Source organism: Equus asinus, chromosome 17 (genome assembly GCF_041296235.1).
Source record: "Equus asinus isolate D_3611 breed Donkey chromosome 17, EquAss-T2T_v2, whole genome shotgun sequence".
Taxonomy (NCBI): Eukaryota; Metazoa; Chordata; class Mammalia; order Perissodactyla; family Equidae; genus Equus; species Equus asinus.
Genome location: NC_091806.1, coordinates 3,676,277 through 3,691,844, shown reverse-complemented (window position 1 = coordinate 3,691,844; position 15,568 = coordinate 3,676,277). Strand labels below are relative to the sequence as shown.

Sequence of the window (15,568 nt, the reverse complement as noted above, 5' to 3'; positions counted from 1 at the left end):
TGATGGTCCTTTCAGTCACTTTATCGGCATGGGGCACCCCAGCACAGTTGCCTGCCAGGTCTACTGGCTCATTCCTGTTGCAGATTTTCTGCTGAGTGAGTTGGCGCCTATCGTGGCTGGCTCCTAGTCTCAGGTGCAGGGGCTAGCTGCAGGCTTCAGGCCTGCAAGGCTGTTGTCAGAATTCTCAGGGTTGCAGCTGTTTGGGGCTGGCCCCAGGCATGGAAGCACGCAATATTTTCAGGCTTTGGAAGGTGGGGCCTATGCCCTATGTGGCTGTTGTAGAAGCTGCTTATTGCAGTAATGCTCCCCCACCCAGCTCAGATCCCACAATCCATCAGGAAAGGCTGCACACCTTAAGGGAGCTCCCAACTGGCCCTGAAGCATCACGGCTCGAAGATGGCTTTGTTCCTCTCCAGAGAGGAACTCTGCCTCTTCCAGCTCAGTCAGCACCATCCCGTTTGGCGAGGGTGCTTTCATCCAGCTTTCAGTTCTTTATGAGCCGTAATTGTGCCAAGAGCAGCCGTAAATTCATTGCATCCATGGGTGGAGAGGAGTTCAGCGTCCACCAAGAACAACATCTTGACAGCTTCCTGGGCAAATGTTAAGCCAAGGCCCTCAGGCTGTCACCTGATTACCTCCTTGATGGAGATCTGTGCAGATGGTGGGGGCCGTGTGTCGGGAGTGGAGAGAGTCACCGAGTGTCAGAGCCCCCAAAGTGACTCAGCCAGTGCTCTGAGGCTTCCTGCCTGACTGCCGGGCACTGTCTTTACAGATCGCTCCTGAGGAGGTCGGAAAGGACAAGACAGATCCGTCCTTCCTTTCCGTGATTCTACAGGAAGGGATGATGCGGCACCCGGCCGACACAAGCCAGCGCTGGGCCTGGGTGAGTGCACGTGCTCAGCACACCCAGCACCCAGGGCCCCAGGACACCAAAGACAACCTCAGGTCCTACAAGGCCCTGGTACCACTCCTGCTCCAGAAGGAATCTGTCTCCCCATCTCTGCCCCCAACCTGCCCGCACTGCCCAGCTCCTGTCTTGGCCACATTCAAAGTCACTGTCACCATAACTCTACGAATCCCAGCAAAGAGACTTTTCTCCCATTTCACCTCATGCTTGGTCAAGGGGATCGTTGCATTTTTCTATACATTTTCCTCTTTCACCCCATCCCCAAGTGTCCATGATGACCTCACAATCCTTCCACACTTTCTTCACGTCTCACACTGCCTCATGATGGATAAGGATGCTTTTCCCCAAAAGGATGTGGGGCTCATTGGGACATGTGTGTTGCTCTTTTGCCCTCCTGAGGAACATGTGCCCATGGCCCCTCCAGATCAGGGGCCGGGGCCTCACTGAGATGCACAACATTTTGGATGGCAGACCGTGGACGAGACTGATTCAGCCCTTCACTGCTGTGGGACCTCCTGTTGTCTTTTCATCAGTGCTGCACTGAACGTCCTGCCTGTCCTCCTGTCCCAATGCATCCCCCCGCAGGGAAAGCCCCCGTCTTCTCCTCTCTGCAATGGGCTCTTTAGTCAGAAACCCCAGGGCTGACGCTCTTAACACACACAGGTGCTGTCAATTCTCCGGTAACACCTTGATCTGCTACTGATACTGATACTAACACGTTCGTTCATTCCCCCATCTGATTCTACCTGTAAGACCAGAAGTTTTTCCTACTCTGGGAACTCCTGTCCCACCCCTTGCCAGAAGTCACTGGGGGCTTGAGGCATTGCTCTGACGGCCAGCCCCAACCCTCCTGGTGCCCACAGTGCTGCCTCCTAAGCTGCGCCTCTCCTCTGTACCACCCCAGGCTCTCGACGCATCCACAGTGGTCAAGAGTCCGTTTCCCAGGCTGTGGATGGTTCACGACACTGCGCTCAATAGTCTCGTGGATCACCTTGTGCCCGCTTTCCTGCTGGGCGACACCACTTTTATCCGCAGCTTCCTCTTGACGTACATAGCTGTGGCCTCCACACAACAAGTGCTGGATGAGTTCTTTAACAGGTGAGTGCCCTTCTCCTCCAGGACTCTGGGGCTCCAGCTACCTGCACGCTGGGAGTCTTGGGGAGGTCTGCGCACCTCTCTGAGCCTCGGTTTGCTCCCTTGAATACTGGCGAGAAGACGGGAACAACCACCACGGGCTATTGTAGCGACTCAATGAGCTCCTGCCTGAACGGCCCTTTCGAGAAGCTGAGCCCTATGAAAGGTCAGCTGGATCGGCCCTCCAGGGCTCCATGCTAGACAGGAGTCAGACAGTCACATAAGACTCCTCAGGCAGCTGCCGTCCAGTACAGTCAATGTGATGCCCTCCTGTCTCCTCTAGTTACAGATTCATCCTCTCTTGTAGAGTGGACGACGCGCCCACCCGCCTATGGAAAAAGTGAGTGGGCACTGGATCAAGTGGGAGGGCCTCTCCTCTCCACACTGTAAGGGGAGTGTAGGGCCTATGATCGAGCGGCTGGCAGGACCCTCCATCCCAACGTCTTCTGATTCCTCCGGGACGGCAGAGTTCTGAGGGCTTCTCAAATTAGAGAAGAAAACTGTCCAGGAGAGCTCTGGAGGGGGCTGTGGGTGCTGTGGGAGTCCAAGGCAGAGTGGAGTAAGCCACTACAGCACCCAGATGCACCCCTCCCCATCCCAGTCCCACCTCCACTCCCCATCGTGGGACACAGAACTGGAGGTGTCTGAGCATCCTGCTCACTCATCTGGTAGAACCTCCACGGTTCTCTGCTCCTCTGCTGCCCAGTGGCCCACTCAGTGCTCAGGGACCAAATGACACCCTCCGTGTCAGCCACTAGCAGGAGGGGAAGGTCACCCACGTGGGGCACCTGGTGAATCAGGCAGCACACAGGCACAGGACCTAAAGTCTGAGGTATGTGGAGGGCAGTGGAAAGCACAGGCAGGAGACAAAGACCGTTGTTCCTGGATCAGTCAGATATTCACTGCACCCTACTGTGTGCCAGTGCGTGCAAGAACAGGGCAGACTGCACCACGCCCTTCCGTCCTGGACTGGCACTCCAGTGGGATGTGCCAGGAGACACTCGAGGACTGTGTCAGGCTTCCCTGAGGAAAAGGAGGGGCCAGCACTCCAGGGACCGAGTGCTCTCACTTCCCAAGGTGTTTTCCCAGCCTCTCCTTGGAGACGTGGCCTGTTCTGCCAAGCTGGCCAGGTAGCAGGCGCACGGAAAGTGGGACTGGCCCCTGGACGGGCAGCAGCAGGAGGCACAGGAGCCCAGACCCCCACGACGTACCCTGGGAGGGCAGTATGGAAGGAGAGGCCGGTTCTCTGACTCCGCTGCCCACCTGTCTCTCCTCAGGGCCTTGGCCTTCATTCTTGGCACGTGGATGGAATCCTATCCCCAGGACTTTTTCCAGCCCCCAGACTTTCCCAGCTTGAGGAGGGTATTGGCCTTCCTTGCATTCAGCATGCCAGGCTCGCAGGTGGAGCATCAAGCTCGCCTTCTGCTTTCACAGTCGCTGCACTCTGAGCCCAGCGAGGCAGAGAGTCAGGGTGAGCAGGACTTGGGCTGTGTGACACGGGCGTGTGTGGAGGCAATGTGGCCGGGCCACTCAGCACAGAGCCTTCAGAGGCTGGGGTTAGGCTGAGAGCCATGAGCTGGAGCAGATCACAATTCCCACGGACTCCAGGCATGCCAGAGCTTCTGGAGGGCGGTTCATGTACTGAGTCTCCCTGATTGGTGAGACATTTCCCTTGCTTGGGAGGAACATGGAAAGACAGTCACGTTTGGTTTCTCTGTGTGTTTTTGTACGTGTGTGTGTGTGTGTGTGTGTGTGTGTGAGGCATCGTTACTTTGGGTTTTTCTTTATTTTTTTTCACCATTCCCTTTTTTTAATTCTTGGTTGCGTTGACAGTACTTTATAAACTTCCTCAAAGTTCAGGTGTACGGTGTTATATATTTCAATTTCTGTGTAGATTACAGCAGGTCCCCCACCCAAAGACTAATTGCAATCCATCACCACACACATGTGCCTAGTCATGGGGATGTGATTTTCTCTTCTTGGATCTGCAGCACCTGCTCCTGAGAAAGATCCCAAGCCAGCTGAATATCGACCCCCTGCTCCAACTCTAGTGCCCACCGCACCTCAGAGCCACAGACTCAGACAGTCCAGCACTGGAGCCGCCTCGAGCCTCAGCCCGGATGGCACTTCAAGCGATGGAAAGACCGTTAACGTCCTCCCAGCGACGAGCCTCAGCCCCTGGAATGCCGCACCACGGCCGATTTCTGCCCCTCCCCATTTACCTCCTGTTCAATAAAGTTGTTTTTGTCTTGCACATACTTAACGCTTTCCTTTAGTATCTCTTGAGATGTTCACTTCAACAGGATGTCATTCCTTTATCCTTTCAAAATGTCCATTTCGAATGACGTCACCAAGATGGTGGAGTGAGTAGTCGTCTCTGTCTCTCTCCCTTCGAATCTACAACTAATTGGACATTCATCGGTTAACAAAGGACATCCATATAACATCTCAGGATGCCTGAGAGTCCCGTGCTGCTATGCATCGGAAGGCGGATGGACTTCCCCCCAGGAGGAGGTGGAGATAGGTGAAATCTCTCCGACCCCCAAGCCCCGACCACCGGACAGCCTAGTGCCTGCAAGTGGCTTTCTTCCAGCGGACGCACCCATAGCATCTCCACGCACCAAGGGCAGGAGTGTGTGCACACCAGCGTAGCGACGGTGGAAACAGGTGACTACAGCCCTACCTAAGCCCCTTGCGATTACACCTAAGCACAGGGGCAAACCCCAGGGTCTCGCACCAGCGGCAGGGAAAGCCTCTACTCACCATTAGCAGAGAGGCGCCGCCCATCATTCAAACCGCCCGGAAGGTCCTGAAGAGGAGGATGCCAGGCAGTGCAGCAGCCAGCCAGCTGCCACTGGACTCACGGACTCCGGCTGTCCCCCAGACAGGTTATAGGCTCCCAGAGATCCTGTGGGAAAAGATTGGGGTTGGGTGGAGTTCCAGCGGCCCGGCTCCGTGGCCCAGGGGGGATCTCCAGGCTCCTGCACTGGCGGCAGGGAAAGCCTCTACTCACCATTAGTGGAGAGGCACCGCCCAGCATTCAGAACGCTGGGAGGGTCCCAGAAAGGAGAATCCCAGGCAGGGAAGCAGCCAGCCAGCCACCACTGGACTCACGCACTCCGGCTGTCCCCCAGACAGGGCATGGGCTCCCAGAGATCCTGTAGAAGAGGACTGGGGTTGGGTGGAGTTCCAGTGGCTCAGCTTCATGGCCCAGGGGGAGACTCTACAGTCCCACAGCAGCCTCAGGAAAAGCCTCTGCACACCACTAGTAGAGAGGCCCCACCCAGCAATCACAAGGCTGGAAGGCCCTAGGACAAAAGTAGCATAGCTAGGTGAGCTAACCACAGACTGCAGAAGATACCCATAGCTCTGCTGTGACCTATAGTGGACAAGTGAGATTTTGTGGGCTCCGACAGTGACAGAGCTGCGAAGATAGGTGATCCTGCTCCCGACCTCTTGGAAAGCCCTTAACACTGCTGCAGACCCTAAGGAGGGAGCACATCTAGGTGGTCTGCAACAGTAGGCACTAGCAGCCTGAAGCCCTCTTGTGATTGCCCCCACACCTGATGAGGGACCCTACAGGGCCACTGCGACTACAAGGAGGGGCGCACGTCCAGTTAGCAACAGCTGACAGGGTTCCTGGTCGGTGCAGTCTAAACAGCTGCTCCCCTACACACACCAGTAGAAACAAGTGGAAGCAGTAACTAAACTCTCTCTCTATGTGGAGGCACAAATCTATGCCATCTAGCAGTAAGAAAAAATATATTAAATCTCCAGAACAGAAGGAAAATGACAGGAAACAATCACAAAGACAATGAAATCTATAACCTAAATCACGATGACTTCAAAACAGCCATTATTCAAAAACTCAACGAGTTAAAAGAGAATACAGATAGACAACTCAACGAGTTCAGGAGCTATGTCACAAAAGAGCTTGATGCTATAAAGAAGAACCAATCAGAAATACTGGAGATGAAGAACGCAATGGAGGAGATTAAGAAAAATGTGGACTCTCTGAACCGTAGGGTTGATACTATGGAGGACAGAATTAGCAATTTGGAGGAGAGGAATACAGAAATGCTGCAGGCAGAGGAGGAGAGAGAACTAGGACTAAAAAGAAATGAAGAAACCCTCCAAGAATTATCCAACTTAATCAGGAGATGCAACATAAGGATTATAGGTATACCAGAGGGAGAAGAAAAGGAGAAGCGGGCAGAAAGCCCACTCAAAGAAATAATGGCTGAGAACTTTCCAAACCTTGGGAGAGAGATGGAACTTCGTGTGACAGAAGCCAACAGATCTCCAAACTTTATCAATGTAAGAAGACCAACCCCAAGGCATATAGTAGTGAAGCTAGCAAAAGTCAACGACAAAGAGAAAATACTAAGGGCAGCCAGGTAGAAGAAAATAACCTACAAAAGAAAACCCATAAGGCTATCAGCAGATTTCTCAGGAGCTACCTTCCAGGCTAGAAGAGAGCAGACTGATATATTCAAAACTCTGAAGGATAAAAACCTGCAGCCAAGAATACTCTACCCAGTGAAAATAGCCTTCAAATACGATGGAGAAATAAAATCTTTCCCAGATAAACAAAAGTTAAGGGAATTCATTGTCCCAAGACCTCCTCTTCAAGAAATGCTCAGGAAGACCCTCATACCCGAAAAATCAAAAAAAGGAAAGGGGTTACAAAACCAAGAGCAAAGGAGATAAGTAGAAGGACAATAACAAAAAGTAGCAGCTCTCCATCAGAACAGGTTAGCAAATGTGAAATAAAACATTAAAGATAAAAGGAAGGGAAACACCAAGAATAAACATAATCCTGTCGTTTTAACCACAAACTCACAACACAAGAAGGAAGAGGAAAAAATCTGACGACAACAACCTAGAAGGGGAAGAGAAAAGGGATGGGATGTTTTAATTCAAGGAAATAAGAGGCTATCAGAAAATGGACTATCTCATCTATGAGATGTTTTAGACAAGCCACCTGGTAACCACTAAACAAATAACAAGAATAAAGACACAAATTACAAATAAGAAGAATGCCAATACAGAAATTTACATACCTGAATGAGTAATCTAAACATCATGGGACGAGAAACAAAGAGAACAGGAAAACAAGTGATAAAGTGGCAGCGATAGGCCCTCCCATTTCCATAATCACTCTAAATGTAAATGGATTGAACTCTCCAATCAAAAGACACAGAGTGGCAGGATGGATCAAAGAACAAGACCCAACAATAGCCTGCCTCCAGGAAACACACCTCAGCCCCAAAGACAAACACAGACTCAGAGTGAAGGGATGGAAGACGATACTCCAAGCTAAGAATGAACAAAAGAAAGCAGGTGTCGCTATATCAGACAAAGTAGAATTCAAAGCAAAACACATAAAGAAAGACAAAGACGGGCAGTATATGATCATAAAAGGGACACTACACCAAGATGACATAACACATAAATATATATGCATCCGACACAGGAGCACGAGTTTGTAAAGCAACTCTTAACAAAACTAAAAGGAGACATCAACAACAATACAATAATAGTAGGGGACCTCAACACCCCATTAACATCAATGGATAGATCAACCAGACAGAAAATCAACATGGACATTATAGAATTAAATGAAAAATTAGACCGGATGGACTTAATAGATATATATAGAGAGAACACTTCATCCAAAAACAGCAGGTTACACATTCTTCTCAAGTGCGCAGGGAACATTCTCAAGGATAGACCATATCTTGGGAAACAAAGCAACCATCAATACATTCAGAGGGTTGAAATAATATCGAGCATAGTTTCTGATCATAATGCTATGAAACTAGAAATCAACTACAAGAATAAATCTGGGAAAGGGGCAAAAATGTGGAGACTAAACAACATGCTACTGAACGAAAAATGGATTATTGAAGAAACTGAAGAAATCAAATGTTATCTGGAGACAAATCAAAATGAAAACATGCCATACCAACTCATTTGGGACGCAGCAAAAGCAGTCCTAAGAGGGAAATTCATCGCAATACAGGCTCACCTCAATAAACAAGAAAAATCTCACATAAGCAACCTCAAACGACACCTAACAGAATTAGAAAAAGAAGAACAAACAAAGCCCGAAGTCAGTAGAAGGAGGTAAATAATGAAAATTAGAGCAGAAATAAACAACATTGAAACAAAAAAGACAGGAGGAAGGATCAATGAAACAAAGAGTTGGTTCTTTGACAAAATTAACAAAATCGACAAACCCTTAGCCAGACTCACTAAGAAAAAAAGAGAGAAGTCTCAAATAAAGAAAATTAGAAAGGAGAGAGGAGAAATCACAACAGATACCAAAGAAATACAAGGGATGATAAGAGAATACTATGAAAAACTATATGCCAACAAATTGAACAGCCTAGAAGAAATGGATAAATTCCTCGAGTCTTACAACCTCTGCAAACTGAATCAGGAAGAAATAGAGAATCAGAATAGACCAATCACACGTAAGTAAATAGAAACGGTAATCCAAAACCTCCCCAAAAATAAGAGTCCAGGACCAGACGGCTTCTCTGGAGAATTCTACCAAACAGACAAAGAAGATTTAATACCTATCCTTCTCAAACTATTCCAGAAAATTGAGGAAGATGAAGCACTCCCTAACACATTCTATGAAGCCAACATCACTCTGATCCCCAAACCTGACAAAGACAACACAAAGAAGGAAAACTACAGGCCGATATCACTGATGAACAGAGACGCAAAAATCCTCAACAAAATTCTGGCAAACCGAATACAGCAATACATCAAAAAGATTATACACCATGATCAAGTGGGGTTTATACCAGGGACACAGGGATGCTTCAACGTCCTCGAGTCAATCATCGTGATACTCTACGTTAACAAAATGAGAAAGAGAAACCACATGATCATCTCAATAGATGCAGAGAAGGCATTTGACTAGATCCAACATCCATTCATGATAAAAACCCTCAATAAAATGGGTATAGAAGGAAACTACCTCAACATAATAAAGGCCATCTATGACAAACCCACAGCCAACATCATACTTAAGGGACAAAAACTGAAAGCCATCCCTCTGAGAGCAGGAACGAGACAAGGGTGCCCACTTTCACCACTCTTTTTCAACATAGTACTGGCGGTGTTGGCCACAGCAATTCGGCAGAAAAAAGAAATAAAAGGAATCCAAATAGGCAATGAAGAAGTAAAATTCTCGCTGTTTGCAGACGATGTGATCGTATATATAGAAAACCCCAAAGAATCCATAGGAAAACTATTAGAAACAATCAACAGCTACAGCAAAGTTGCAGGGTATAAAATCAGCATACATAAATCAGTAGCATTTCTATATGCTAACAATGAACTAACAGAAAAAGAACTCAAGAACTCAATCCCATTCACAATCGCAACAAAAAGAATAAAATACCTTGGCATAAATTTAACCAAGGAAATGAAAGATCTATACAACGAAAACTACAAAACTTTCTTGAACGAAATTGATGATGACATCAAGAGATGCAAAGACATTCCATGCACATGGATTGGAAGAATAAATAGTTAGAATGTCCATATTACCTAAAGCAATCTACAGATTCAACGCTATCCCAATCAGAATCCCAATGACATTCTTTACAGAAATTGAACAAAGAATCCTAAAATTCATATGGGGCAACAAAAGACCCCGAATTGCTAAAGCAATCCTGAGTAAGAAGAACAAAGCCAGAGGCATCACAATCCCTGACTTTAAAGCATACCACAAAGCTACAGTAATCAAAACAGCATGGTACTGCTACAAAAACAGGTGCACAGAACAATGGAACAGAATTGAAAGCCCAGAAATGAAACCACACATCTATGGACAGCTAATCTTCGACAAAGTTGCTGAGGGCCTACAACGGAGAAAAGAAAGTCTCTTCAACAAACGGTGCTGGGAAAACTGGAAAGCCACATGTAAAAGAATGAAAATTGACCATTCTTTTTCACCATTCACCAAAATAAACTCAAAATGGGTCAAAGACCTAAAGTTTAGGCCTGAAACAATAAGACTGCTAGAAGAGAATATAGGCAGTACACTCTTTGACATCAGTTTCAAAAGAATCTTTTCGGACACCATAACTCCTCAGACGAGGGAAACAATAGAAAGAATAAACAATGGGACTTCATCAGACTAAAGAGCTTCTTCAAGGCAAGGGAAAACAGGACTGAAACAAAAAAACAGCCCACTAATTAGGAAAAAATATTTACAAGTTACTTATCCGACAAAGGGTTAATCTCCATAATATATAAAGAACTCACACAGCTCAACAACAAAAAAATCAAACAACCCCATCAAAAAATGGGCAGGGGACATGAACAGACATTTCTCCAAAGAAGATATACGGATGGCCAATAGACACATGAAAAGATCCTCATCATCACTAATCATCAGGGAAATGCAAATCAAAACTACACTAACATATCACCTTACACCAGTTGGAATGGCAAAAATATCCAAAACCAAGAGTGACAAATGGTGGAGAGGTTGTGGAGAAAAAGCAACCCTCATACACTGTTGGTGGGAATGCAAACTGGTGCAGCCACTACGGAAAACAGTATGGAGATTTCCCAAAAACTTAAAAATAGAAATACCTTATGACCCAGCCATCCCACTACTGGGTATCTATCCAAAGAACCTGAAATCAGCAATCCCAAAAGTCCCATGCACCCCTATGTTCATCACAGCATTATTTGCAATAGCCAAGTCATGGAACCAACCTAAGTGCCCAGCAACTGACGATTGGATAAAGACAATACGGTATGTATATGCAACGGAAAACTACTCAGCCATAAAAAGGACAAAATCGTCCCATTCACAACAACATGGATGGACCTTGAGGGTATTATGTTACGTGAAATAAGCCAGACAGAGAAAGATGAGCTCTGTATGACCTTACTCATAGGTGGAAGTTAACATATAGACAAGGAGAACTGATCGGTGGTTACCAGGGGAAAGGGGGGGTGGGGGGAGGGCACAAAGGGTGAAGTGGTGTACCTACAACGTGACTAAAAATAATGTACAACTGAAATTTCGCAAGGTTGTGAACTATCCTAACCTTAATAAAAAAAACAAACGTCCATTTCCCTGACCAGGAGGACGCTCACAGTGTTGCCCGACCGTCATCCTGACCTCATTCAAGAACACTGTTGTGTAAGCGGAGGCCTCTCCCTGTTCTCCTCTCAGTCCTCCTCCCTCCCACCCCGTCCCTGGGGCCCGCTGAGCTTTCTGACTCTATGGACTTACCTCTGCTGGGCTGTTCAGCTGAGCGGACGCATCCAAGACGTGGCCTTTTGTGTCTGGCTACGTAATATCAGAGGAGTATGATTAATCACATTTTAAATTAAAAATACAGTTTTTATTAGGGAGAAAAATCCCTGCTCCATCAAAGCTTATGTATGAAAAATGAAGCCCCCATATTGAATATTCTCTTTATCTAGGGATGGGCACCACATTTAAAGTGGGAAACGAGAGCTGGAAACCAAGAGGGGAATGTGTGGGACCGGGAGACACCTTTCACATCGTTTTCCTTCCTGGATGGGCCACGGTTGAGTTTATGCAATGTGCAAATTACAGAACATGTTTACTGCATATTACACGCTTTGATTGGTTACAACTATCTTAAGGAATAAAATACCTTACCTACGTTTCTCAGGATTTGGATTGATGATTTCTTTTTCATTTTGTAAAATAATGTTTTAAGGTGAGTAAGGAAAGAGGGTCCACTCCCCTGACTGGGACATAATTGCCCACAACAAGTGCCATCCATCTTTTCAATCTTTGCTCTACAGGGCAATGATCTTTGAGGACCCATGTGGGAGCATGTATATAGGTGTGTGTTAAGCAGTGTGAGTGGGTTTGGTGGGCAGGAGCCCAGGGCTTTCCTATCCTAGGACCTGATGTCCCACAGGGGAACAGGGACACTCAGTCCTGTCCCCTTGTGCGTTCTCAGTGGCCACACATCGCCTTCTACCAAGCAGCCACGGCTTTGAAGGACTGCACCATCTCCATATGTTCACTCCATAACCATACTGAAAGGTCCATGTGCGTCCGCGCGTCTCTGTTTTTGTAGAACAGAGACCTAAAAGCAGACATGCTGCCACACAATGGATATACTCATTTCAGGGTTTGGCTGCTATTTCTGAGATCTACGCCTGCTTCATCGAGTTTGAGTCTTTGTTAATTCTCCCCAAATCCCCCCAAGACATAGCTGTATAGTTTGTAATTGTGAGTCCTTCTAGTTGGGGCATGTGGGACACGGAGTCAACATGGCGTAATGAGCGGTGCAACGTCCATGCCCAGAATCCAAACCCTGGGCCACAGAGCGGACGGCAGGAACTTAAACCCACGGCCATGGGACCAGCTCCCACGTTTGAGGCTTGTTTGGGAAAGCAGGGACTCCAGAGACATTGGAGGTGGCACCTGAAGGAGGAGGCTGACAAGACAGGAGTCAGGCCATCAGGGTCTCTGGGAGTGGCCCATGGAGCCGAGAAGGGCCGGCCCAACACCCTCCCTCAGGTATCACCCCCCTACAGCATCTTCTGCCCCGAGTCCTGGAACATTCTTCTGCCAAGCCGCTTCCCACGAACACACCCCCGGCCCAGGGCCCCTCAGCCAGCCCAGCACACATCCTCCACGATTCAGCTTCTAGGTAGGGCAGCCAGGCCCTGCTTCCCAGCCAAAGGAGACTGCAGGCCAGGCCACTCCTTTCTGCACCAATCTCCCCCCGTCTTGGTCCCTTTCTCAGGAAGAGACCTCTATGGGCAGGTGAGGGACACATCGACGTGCCCTTGAACATGTCCATCCAGATAAAGCTTTAGTTGCATCACCAACAACACTAGACCTTGTGTGAGCAAAGGAGACCTTTAGGAAGCAGAGCAGGGGCTGCTGGAGCTGCGGGCTGGGGAGAGCCTCGGTCAGGGCCTTTAGCCCTGGGCAGAGCCCGAGAAACACCCCTCAGCCTCCACCACCAGCAACGCCCTGTCCCCCCGCCGCCACCGCCCACCTTGGGGCCCCTGACATTCAGTATGTGCAAGGGAGGGGACTCTGCTTCCTGCTAAACAGTCCAAAGGAAGGGAAGGGGGCAGCCCTCACCTCCTTCAAAGTCAGCTTATGCGGGGTCCACTTCCTCGGAGGCTGTGGGGCAGGTCATGGGCGGCAATCTCTCTCTTCTCTGACACAGGATGGAGCCCCCCAGTCAGAGACCATAGGTCGTCACAGAAACAGGGCCTTGCCTGGAGGGAGGGAGAGGAGCTCCCCTGGACAGGGAACAAGCAAGGCTGGAGAGAAGGGGGACCATGCAGAAGGGCTGCCATGGGCTGGGGCAGTGCCACAGCGGTTTCACTACACACACACACACACACACACACACACACACAGTTTTTACCCTCTGAGGTAATGGAAGTGTTACCTACCTTTATTACAGAAATGAGTCCCAGTATTGATGTATCCTAAAGTATCACATTGTGCTCCACAAGCTTAGACAATGTTATGTGTCCATTAAATCTCAATTGAGCTGGAACAATTTCTTAGAAAGGAGAAAAAGGCCACTTACAGAATGACAGAAGATATTTGCAAGTCACATTTCTGCTGAGGGGTGAACATCTAGAATATGTGAGAAACTCATACAACCCAAAACCCGAAGAAATAAATTTACCTCACTGAAAAATGGGCAAAGCAACTTGAACAGAGGATTCTCCAAAGAAGACAGGTCAGTGGCCAAAGTCTAGGAAAAGATGTTGAACATCCATCACCCACCATAAACAAGTGCAAATCAAAACGAGATGTCACGTCACACCTGTTACCACGGCTCTCATCACACACTCACGCAAAAGATAGTGTTGGCGAGCATGTGAAGACATTGGAACCCTGGTGTATCCTGTCGTGCTAAAGGTAACATTGTGCAGCTGCTATAGGAAACTCTATGGAGATTCCCCAAAAGGATTCAACCTGGAAATCACATACACTCCACTAATTCCATTCTTAGGTATATATCCTCCAAATTCCAAACAGGAACCTGAAGGGACACAGGCACTCCCATGTTCTTGGCAGTGTCATTCACAAGAGCCAAGCTGTAGAAACGACCTAAGTGTCTGTCCACGGATGAAGGGGTACAGAAACTGGGGCATACACTTACAAGGTGTAGCCGCCCCTGACCTAGGAAGGGTTAATACTCACCGGAAAAGGCTTGCCAACAAACTGTGACCCGGAGGTGAGAAGGCCAGTTAGCCAATGACGGGTAAGACCTCCAGGGGGAGGCAACCCAAGCCAGGCACCGGTCGCCCGGGGGCACAGATGGAGACACGATATCAGGAGCAGGAGGGGCCGTTGCCTGGGAGGCCTTGCATGCTCCGAGATAAAAATATACAAGCACAGCAATAACATGATAATATCAAAACAGACGCCGAGGGAGGGCTCCTTGAGAAATCACTAAGAATTCTTGGCATTCGCTAATTACATTGTTCAGAACACCTGTGTATGTTTAACAGATGTAAGCTATGCATACATTGAAACACTGGTTATAATAAACTCAGAGTGGCCATCAGCCCTCTCCGCATCTATCCGGACGTGTACATTGGATTGCAACACCGACACAGGGCAATATTATTTTGCCTTTGTAAAGAAGGAAATTCTGCCATAGGACACGACGTGGATGAATCCAGATGACATTATGTTAATGGAAGAAGACAGTGACAGAGGGACAAAGAATGCATGGTTCCACTCCTGAGGGCTATCTAAAACAATCAAACTCACAGAGGCAGAGACTACGACGGTGCTTGTCAGGGAGTGGCGGAGGAGAAAACGGTGAGCCGCGTTTCCACGGCTCATACAGTACACAAAGTGTATGGAGGGAATCCTTTCATGACACGAACAACAGAACATTTTATAAAGCAGAAAGCTGCCTAACACTGTTGCCCTGCCCTGGCCCTGGTCCTGCCCTCCACTCTCCTCATATTTGTATACTCAACATATTTATACTTGAATCCAAATTTACAGAGTTATTCGAAAGACAGGATCACCCTAACTGGGCAGTCACTTTGCACTGAACATGAATAATTCTCCCTGCCCTTTCCAATGTTTGAGGGGATGATTTCAATGGCTGCCTAGTGTTCCTTATCACGTATCGTACATAACTAGCTGTTTCCATTGTCCCTGTCATCATCTTCCTCTATCAAACATCTCTGGATGGTGTCTGGAAGTGGAGTTCAATTGATAGCAGCTCTAGACAGCTTCCAAATCTAGAATGCTTCACGGAGCTTCCAGAGCACTTTCACTTTCTCCTTTCCACGTCGAGTGGCAGGCATTGACACCAGAACTCGTTTCCGTCTCTACACTGGGAGCTTCTCCCAGGGAAAGATGCCGCTCCGTCACTTCTGCCTCCAACTCTTGGCACAGTGCCGACATATGGGAAAACCTCAACAGAGATACAAGGCACAAAATAAATCTAAACAAGAGACTCATTGTTGCAGAGAACTTCAACTGTCCATCAAAATCCACCC

The 15,568-nt window shown here is 48.0% G+C and overlaps 1 long non-coding RNA gene across 35 annotated transcripts in view; it reads right to left on the bottom strand.

Annotated features, from left to right (window-relative positions):
- The window catches only part of LOC123277849 (uncharacterized), a 190,856-nt gene extending 176,325 nt beyond the window's left edge, over positions 1-14,531 (bottom strand). For 29 of the 35 annotated variants that reach the window (XR_011495020.1, XR_011495014.1, XR_011495031.1 and 26 more), the window contains exons 1-7: positions 13,726-14,531; positions 13,484-13,596; positions 13,164-13,348; positions 11,316-11,372; positions 5,055-5,199; positions 4,805-4,949; positions 4,301-4,444 (exon numbers count right to left, since the gene is read on the bottom strand). This is a non-coding gene — a long non-coding RNA (uncharacterized lncRNA). Of the gene's footprint in view, positions 1-4,263; positions 4,445-4,804; positions 4,950-5,054; positions 5,200-11,315; positions 11,373-13,163; positions 13,349-13,483; positions 13,597-13,725 lie in introns of all 35 variants that reach the window. The other 6 variants (XR_011495022.1, XR_011495045.1, XR_011495030.1 and 3 more) reach the window with 5 other exon arrangements.
- Between the last annotated feature and the right edge of the window lie 1,037 nt (positions 14,532-15,568).